This window comes from Physcomitrium patens, chromosome 23 (genome assembly GCF_059467195.1).
Source record: "Physcomitrium patens ecotype Gransden chromosome 23, ASM5946719v1, whole genome shotgun sequence".
NCBI lineage: Eukaryota > Viridiplantae > Streptophyta > Bryopsida > Funariales > Funariaceae > Physcomitrium > Physcomitrium patens.
This window is the reverse complement of record NC_143432.1, coordinates 10670630-10679728: the sequence shown is the minus strand read 5'-3', so window position 1 is coordinate 10679728 and position 9099 is coordinate 10670630.

Genomic DNA, 9099 nt, shown 5'->3' with positions numbered 1-9099 from the left:
GTACAAGTCTTCTTTGATAGCGTCTTTTATCACCATAGATTACGTTGTGTCTCCATTTCAAATTGAGATCCATTCTTTGTAAAAAAAATTAGCAAGTCTTATTCAATCTACTAGGCACATGACTTACCATGTCTACAATCTTCCATTCTCAAACAAATGGGCAAACAAAGTATGCAAATCAGACCATCGACGATATGTTGAGAGCATTTATGGTGGTTCATCATAATGATTGGGATGAATACTTGACATCCCTGAAGTTTTCTTATAATGATAGTATTCAAAAAAGTACCAATCATTCACAATTTTTTCTTAATACTAGTCAGCATCCAATTATGCAAACAACTCTCCATTTTTCCATTGACACCAACAATCCAACAATGGGGGAATTTCATACTGACCCAAAGGACATTTCAGATCGACAACAACCACCACCACCACCAGTTGTAGTTGATGACCAACAAGAATATGAAGTGGACATCATTTTGGAGCATCGCTACTTTTGTTGTAATAATAGATGTCTATAATTTTAGTCCAAAGTTCTTTGGAAAGGTTATCCCATTCCTAATATAACATGGAAACTTACACAAAACCTCATCTATTGCCAAGAGATAATTTAGAGATACCATTTGGAGTGAAATGAGGATGTTTTGTATTAGTGGAGGGAGATTAACTATAACAGATAAGATAATTACATAGATAATTAAAACCATGGAAGTTTCTAGAATTGAAATTAGGTGAATAGATCACGTAAGATCTATTGTAGAACATTCTAGAAAGAATTTAGGATAATTGTTTAGATAGAATCTATCATAGAATCTTCTAAAAGAAAGCTTAGGGTGATTATTCAAGTAAGGCCTACCATAGAATCCTCTAAAAAGAAACTTAAGGTGGTTATCTAGATAGATTCTACTACCTAAGAACATTTTAGAAAGTCTAAGGTGATAAGACAAGATATAAAGAGATCTGGCCAAGACCTTTTGGGACATCTGGTCAAGTATGGCTTTAGACCTTTTTTCTTAATAAAATTTGGTTCTTCATCTTTTTATTTAGAATTGTTCTATTTTGTTTTAGTTTGCTCAATTTTATCTTTTATATCATATTTTGTTTACTTTTGTTGAATTTTATTCTGATTTATTTTGTCATATTTTGTAGGGAGGCCTTATGTTGTTGTGGATTGAAAGGAACTTGGATTTTTGAGTTAGACTAGTTCTATTTCATCTAATTTACATGCTCTATTTATCCATATATTTGAGGATGGAAGACTATAGACATGGCAAGCCATGTGTCTAATAGCTTGAATAAAGCCTTTCAGAAACTTCTCATAAAGCATGGATTTCAATTTAAAACGATGATATAAAATAATCCATGGTGATGAAAGATAATATTGAAGAAGATCTATACAAGTGTTGAGGCATCTATATCAAAGCACATTTTAGCTAAGTAAATTTGCTTCAAGAGTTGATCCACAAAGGCAACAACTATGGTATGATTGTGAGGCGTCTTTGACAAACACATAATGAGAACTATAGTCACCTGCTCTTAACATGCCATACATAGTGGAATAGGCTGCAATAGTCCAAAAGATGTTGCGTTGCGTACTTTGTTATATTGGCATGACTTGGCAGAATGTACAAAATTTCAAATATTATCATCCAAACTTGCCCAAAATCATATCTTTGAAATCCATTTTAGAATCTTTTCATGTCTTAGATGTCAAAATATTAGAATATTATGTCTCTCTTGAAGTATGCATATCTAGAATACTTCCTAGAGATGTTGCTCATACTTCTGAAGAATTTTATTATAGACTAGGATATCATTAATGAAGATAACTACATACTTATTTAAAAGATTTCAAAACAATCTATTTATGTGATCTATGAAAGAGGCTGGAATATTAGTGAGGCTTAAAAATAAAATAAGCCATTCAAAATATCCATAGTGTGTATAAAAGGCCATCTTTTCTATATCTTCTCTTGCAATAGGTATCTGCTAATAGCTACTTCAATTGTCCAATTTCCTAAAGATGGTTGCATCTTAAAGTTGATCAAAAAGATCATCCATGCTTGAAGTGGATATGCATTCTTGATAGTCTACTTGTTAAAGCTTCAATAATTGATGCAAAGCAAAAGTCCACTATTTTTAAAGATACGAATTGGAAGAAGATGCATAAACCTAAAAAATCCATAATAAAAGAGAAGTGTCAAAATAATAACAAAGTAGTATGTATATTAAAAAGAAATTAGAATGGCTATTGCCAAAAGATAAAGAAACTAAAGACTCTTAAATTTAGACTAGAAGTAAGAATTGAGTTAACAAGAATAAAGAAGGCTTCACTCTTGCCTCTATATATATTATCTAACTAGGAGCTATATGGCAATATTCTATAGGACCTTTAATATGGATTGACTTTGCAAGACATATGCCTTAGCTTATAAGACAAGTTTTTTATATATGGGCCATATACTTAACTTGTTCTTCAAATTACCAATATGTGTGATACATGGCCAACTTGTCAACCACATTTTTAACCTAAAAAGTCAACTATAGATACTTATAAAGTCAAAGTAGCATCTATGAAGCTTTTAAAAAGCTTTTGTACAAGATATTATGGAATTAATTAATTTTTGTCTATTTTTATTTAAATCATATAAATAATTATTGGTTTATATGTATATATTTATGACATTATCTTCCCATCTAGGAATAAGTTCCAGAAAGACTAGTCTTCATATATTGAGGAGATTCAAGATGTGACAAAATGTATTTGCCACATACTCAAATCTTTACTTTCTTTGAAGATAGTTGATAGGCCTTCTTAGCCATCAATAGTATCCTATACCAAGGCAAGAATCTACCCTGTTATTTGGTCATTGTTGATGCCTTTGTAACTTCTTTCAATAAAATATTTGAAATACCATCAAGAATTATTCCTACTTCTAATAAAATCACCAAATATTGGAAGTCTCTTCCATGGTTGTGATACCAAAAATTTTGTATCTCACCATCTATTTGAGGAAAGATATGTCATTCTTGAGGAAAGATATGTCATTCTTTATCTTGATTTTATTATCTTGAAGGTTGTGACAATCACAATATCTTATCTAATAAGTCCGCAAATGAAAGCTCTTGAATTGAATCTGCTAGTTGTTGATTTTCCATCTTTTAAAAATCTTTTTAAAGTCAAACCTTTTGCCATAAGATTATCAACTTTTAAAAAGTCAAAAGTATCAAATTATAGATGGTAATCATAATTGGTAAAAAAAAATCTTTCTTATATATAAGAATGCATCATATTATTATAAGCAAATTCTATCAATGACATGAAGGTTTTCCAATTGTCTTGTTGATAATTGATAGTACATCTTAAGTATTGCTCTAAAACTTGGTTTACGTGCTTTGTTTATCCATCAATTTGAGGATGAAAGGCCAACGAAAGTTTTATGTCAACCTTTAAAATCTTAAAAAGAGTTCTCCAAAATCTTGATACAAATCGAGTCCTCCTATCCAATATAATATCTTTTGACAATCTATAATATCCATAGATATTGTCAGCAAAAAGCTTGGCATTCTCTTAACCTATGATAGATTTTATGCATAGTACAAAATATGTCATTTTTATAAAATGATCAGCTATCACAAATATAGAATTATATAATCCTAAGATTGAAAGATCTATAATAAAATCCATAGAAATAAAAGACCATAATTATTCTCGAATAGATAATAGTTGAAGAAGTCTATAAGGTTGATTCTAAGGAGTTTTTGACCTTGAACAAATGTCACACGATTGAAAAAAGTCTTTTATAGCCTTCCACATTTGTGGCCACAAAAAATATCTAGATATTAGCTCCGAAGTCTTATTTTATTCAATATATCCTCTTGCTAGAAAGTAGTGATGTGTATAAAGAATACACAAATATGCTTCTACTTTTGGCACATATAAGCATCTTTCAAAATAAAGTAAGTTTTTTTTGAACTCAAACTTAGAAGTATTATAAGTTTTAGAAGAAGTATTCTTGATATCATTAATAAGAGGATCAAAAGACATACTTGATTGAATTTGTTTGAAAAAAATTGAATCAATAGTTAATGTTGATTCCAATTCTTGAAGATAAAATTATTCTAACTTAAATAAAATTGTCTTTTGTTGATCAAAAACTACATCTCCTTCTTTAAGTGCAAGATTAGGACGTCTAAAAAAAGAATTGGACAAAATTTATTACTTTTTTAGCCGATAAGTTTTTGAATTCAAATCTTGATAAAGACATGCTCCAAAAAGCCTAGCAACGATTCAAAACACAAGCTAACATGAAATATTTAAGGTTCTTGTGATCCATATACACGGTGATTGGACTAGAAGCGCCTTCTAAATAATGATGTCATTCTTGAAAAGAATCCATAATTACAAGAAGCTCTTTATTGTGGAACTCAAAATTAATCTCAATTACTGAAAATTTTTTGGAATGAAAAATTATTAGATGAATTTTATCATTTATTTCTATTTGTGATAATATCACACTCAAAGCACAGTTCGATGTATCTATTTTTATGAAGAATACTTTAGAGAAGTCAATGCAATACAAGATTAGTGCAAAAATAAAAGCTGTCTTTAAAGCTTCAAATGCTACTTTCACTTCTTAATTCCATTGAAGTTTGTTTTTACAAGCCAAATGTATAAGTGGAGGTAAAATTTGAGAAGAGTTCTTAATGAAGATGTAATAGTAATTAACAAATTTCAAAAAATATTGGACATCTCGGATCATTATTGAGATCTTTCAATCTATAATAGTTTGAATTTTCTTAGGATCCATCATAAGTCCATCGTTTGAAATGATGTAACCTAAAAAGTCAACTTGCTTAGTATAGAATATAGATTTTTCTATCTTAGCATAGAGTCCTTCATTTCTTGATTTTTGTAATACATGATGAATATGAATTTCATATTTTTCTGCATTCTTAGAATAGATCAAGATGTCATCTAGATAATAGACAACAAAATCATCCAAAAACTCTCAAAAAACATTATTCATAAGATATTGAAAAGTTGTTGGTGCATTTATAAGTCCAAAAGGCATGACATTATATTCAAAATATCTGTACCTGGTTCAAAATGCAATCTTTCATTCATCTCCTTCTTTGATGTGTAGCAAATTGAATACTCTTTGTAGATCTATTTTTGTATAGATCTTACCTTGATTCAAATGATCAAGAAGTCCAAATATTAAAGGTAGTGGCTACTTTTTCTTGATGGTGATCTTGTTGACTCTTCAATAATCAACACACATCTGTAATGATCCATCTTTTTTCTTCACAAATAGAATTGAAGGTCTTACTGGAGATTTGGAATGGCGTATGAATTTCTTGGCTAGATTTTCTTCAATATACTCCTTGAGTTTGGCCAACTCATTTTGAAAAAAATTATAGATTGGTCCAAATGGTAGTTATATTCTTTCTTGAAGGTCAATTGAATAAAAATAGGAATAATGTTCTGAAAGAGTATTTTCATTTTTTTTCTCAAATACATCTTGAAAATCCTAATATTGACTTGGAATATCACTTAAAGTCTTTACAGCATTAGAAATGGATGTGGCATAAATGACACAAGGTGATCATTCTTTTGCAACATGCAAAAGAGGTCTTATACCTACAAATATAGGTTTAATTATACTACACTTGTAATTTTTTACTTCATTAACTACACTCTTAATTATATTTTTAGAAAATTCAAAAGTATAAGAAATTCAATCTACTCATGGATTGTATTTTTTTAACCACGATAAATCTAAAATAATTAGATTAGAGAAAGATCTAATGATATTAAATACCACAAAGCTATTATGACCATTGGTTATTACTTCTATACAAAAGATTGTATGAGTAACATCTCCAGAAGATAATTGGCGACCATCTATGACTTCTATATGAACAGCTTTAGTTTTCTTTATTAAAGATATATTAAGTCTTTTAGCAAATTCTTCATCTAAGAAATAGGCTAAGGCTCTTGAATCTAACAAGATAGAGGCTTTGTAATATATAGGTCCTAAAATAATATTTAATGTAAAACAAAGAAAGGATTCTGAGGAGAGAATAAGACCTTCATTAGGTATTGTATAAGGTTCTAGCTGCATGATGTCATGTTGTAATACGACTATATAATAAAAATATGACTAAAAATGATTTTTTAATTGATATTCTATTATCTTAGTTCAACGAGAATTCAACATATTTTGATAAGGCTTTTATGAAAGCCTCTTAGCCTATTTTCTTGTCTTAATAGAAAGTAGATAAAAGTTAGTTAATATTTTTACCTTCTAGGATATAGAAGCTTTTTTACTACCTTAAAAAGACCATAAATTGATAAAATTAAGATAAAAGAGGTAAATGGTTGATATTATGGTTAATTTGAGGATAGGATTGGTCTAAAAAATCCTTAGGATAGGTTACATTGATACTTGGAGTTTGATTATTTATAAGATAGGATCAAAATTAGGCCTCTAATCACAAAAATAATGACCTATGGATGATTTTGAGAGATTGGCAATAAGGATTAGAGAGTTAGCTTCAAGCTCTTTTCAAAGGAATTAGGCTTATTTTTGTAGGATTTGTGAGGACTTTACAATTATTATTCAAATTCAGGATTTATATTGGTGATTTGGATCTTATATAATACAATTAGAGCTAGTACTTTTGGCTAGTTTGTGCAATTGGTGTAACATCTATAATTCAAAATTTGGTACTATCTGGATTGTTGAGTGTGCTAAGTGTACAAAAAAAAATTTATTCTTCTAATGAGGTGGTTTAGAGATATCTAGTTTTTAACATAAGAGGGTTTCGAAAGTTGGCAGTTTTGGATTAAATAGAGTTTCTACAATATCTAAAGATCTACTAGTTAAATCAAGGTGAAATTTTGTATAGTATTGGAAGACTTGAAGATCAAGCTATACATCAATTTTTAGTCAAAGTTAATAGTTGGAGAAGAAAAAATCACCGCTGGAACTTCTACATCACCTTTCAAGTTGGCAGCCAAGTCACATTAGTGCAATTTTTGGAGGTTTTTTCACAATTTGTAAGTTGGATTGGACTAAAAATTCTTAAGCATATAAAAGATTTATATTGACAATTGCATGCAAAATTTCACATCAAGTGGATAGTCATATTAGAAGTTATAACTTATCAAAGCTCAGTGATTAGTCTTAGGACTTACAAGAAAAATTTAAATTGCTTAAATATGAAAGTAACAAGATAACTAGGATTTATGCATAATTGAAGCTACTAAAAGAAGTATTTTTTAGCACTTTTGAATTAAAATTTGGATTATATTCTTTTTATTTGGATGAAATCTATTAAATTTTCTTGGATACTTGTAAAACACAACATCACCTTCCACAACTAGGTACTCGATGTATTCCCAAATAAGACAACACATAATATGACAATGGTCTCTATTGTGGTTGGATAAACTTGTTTTCTAATATATTATCTTTTTTGACATTCATACTCTTCATTTTATAATTGCATTGCTTCTTTGGACAATGTTGAGCAGTGTACTTAGATTCTCCACAATATAAGCACAATCCTTCTTTATGGCGACGAGTCTTTTCTTGCTCAGTAAAAGGTTTGAAACATACTGCATCAATTTGCATATCCTCTACTTCTTAATGTATGTATTGAGGAAGCATTGATATTGCCATTGAATTATAGTAATATTAAGGCTTACTTATCTGAGTCTCAAATCAAAATTTGAAAAGTCAATTGTCACAGTTCATAGCAAAGTCAATTACCTGATTCAATGTTTGAGGATCACATATATTGAGCATCAATTTCTTTACCTCATATTATAATCCATAGAGAAATTGGCTAATAAGTGCAGCATCATATCACTTGATATCAATTACAAGTTGTCAAAATTGTAAAGCATATAATGTTACAGATCGATTACCTTGTCATAAAATATAGATCATGTTGGTTGCAATACAAGTTGTATCATGTTTTCTATATATGGATCAAAATTTTTCTAAAAAAGCCTCCAAATCATTTAATATTGGATCTCGTCATTCAAGAAAAGATAAAAATCATGATAATATTGAACCTAAAAGAAGTGTATTAATGAATTTAACTTGTGATCTTTGAATTGGATAGCTTTGAAATTGAAGTTCAATCAAAAATTATACTTAATTGATAAATCCTCTAAAATTGGATCTTATATCATCAAACTTCTCAAGTAAGGTAACTCTTGGTTCTCTAGTATCAGAAGGATGTTTTGCTATAGGAGAAAGGAGATGATTAAGTATAGATGTTGAAGTAGCTTCAATCATATTTATATCATCACTTCCTACCATTCTTGTTGCTTTTTGTGGTGGTAAATTGAGTTGATGCATCGCAAGCATTAATTCCTTCAATTGCTCTTGCATTTGTATCATTGCACTCTTCATTTCAACAAGCTCTGTCATGATAATATTTAAAAAATAAATGACTAATATTTCTCAAGACAAACAAAAGAGGGGACTTAAAAATAAAGAAGATACTAAGAACAATATTACTTTAAAAGAAGGTAATCCAAAACTTCTAATATGCTTATGTCTTATCAAGAAAAAGAATTAATCCACTCTTAATCAAAAAAAGACAAAGCTCTAATATTGTAAGTATATTCTTGTCAATCTATCAAAGACATGAACTAGAAGAAGATGTATAAACCTAGAAAATTTGTATTAATAAAAAAGTGATAAAATAGTAATAAAGTAGTATGTATATTAAAAAGAAACTGGAATAGCTATTATCAAAAGACAAAGAAATTAGAGAGTCTTAAATCTAGACTAAAAGCAAGAAAGAATTTGACAAGAGTAAAGAGGGCTTCACTCTTGCTTCTATATATACTATCTATCTATGAGCTATGAGGCAATGTTCTATAAGACCTTTAATATGTGCTGACTTTGCAAGACACATACCTTAGCTTATAAGACAAGTTTTCTATATGTGGCCTACATAGTTAGCTTGTTCTTTAAGCTACCAATATGTGCGGTACATAGCCAACTTGTTGACCATGTTTCTAATCTAAAAAGTCAATTATAGATACCTATAAAATCAAAGTAGCATCTA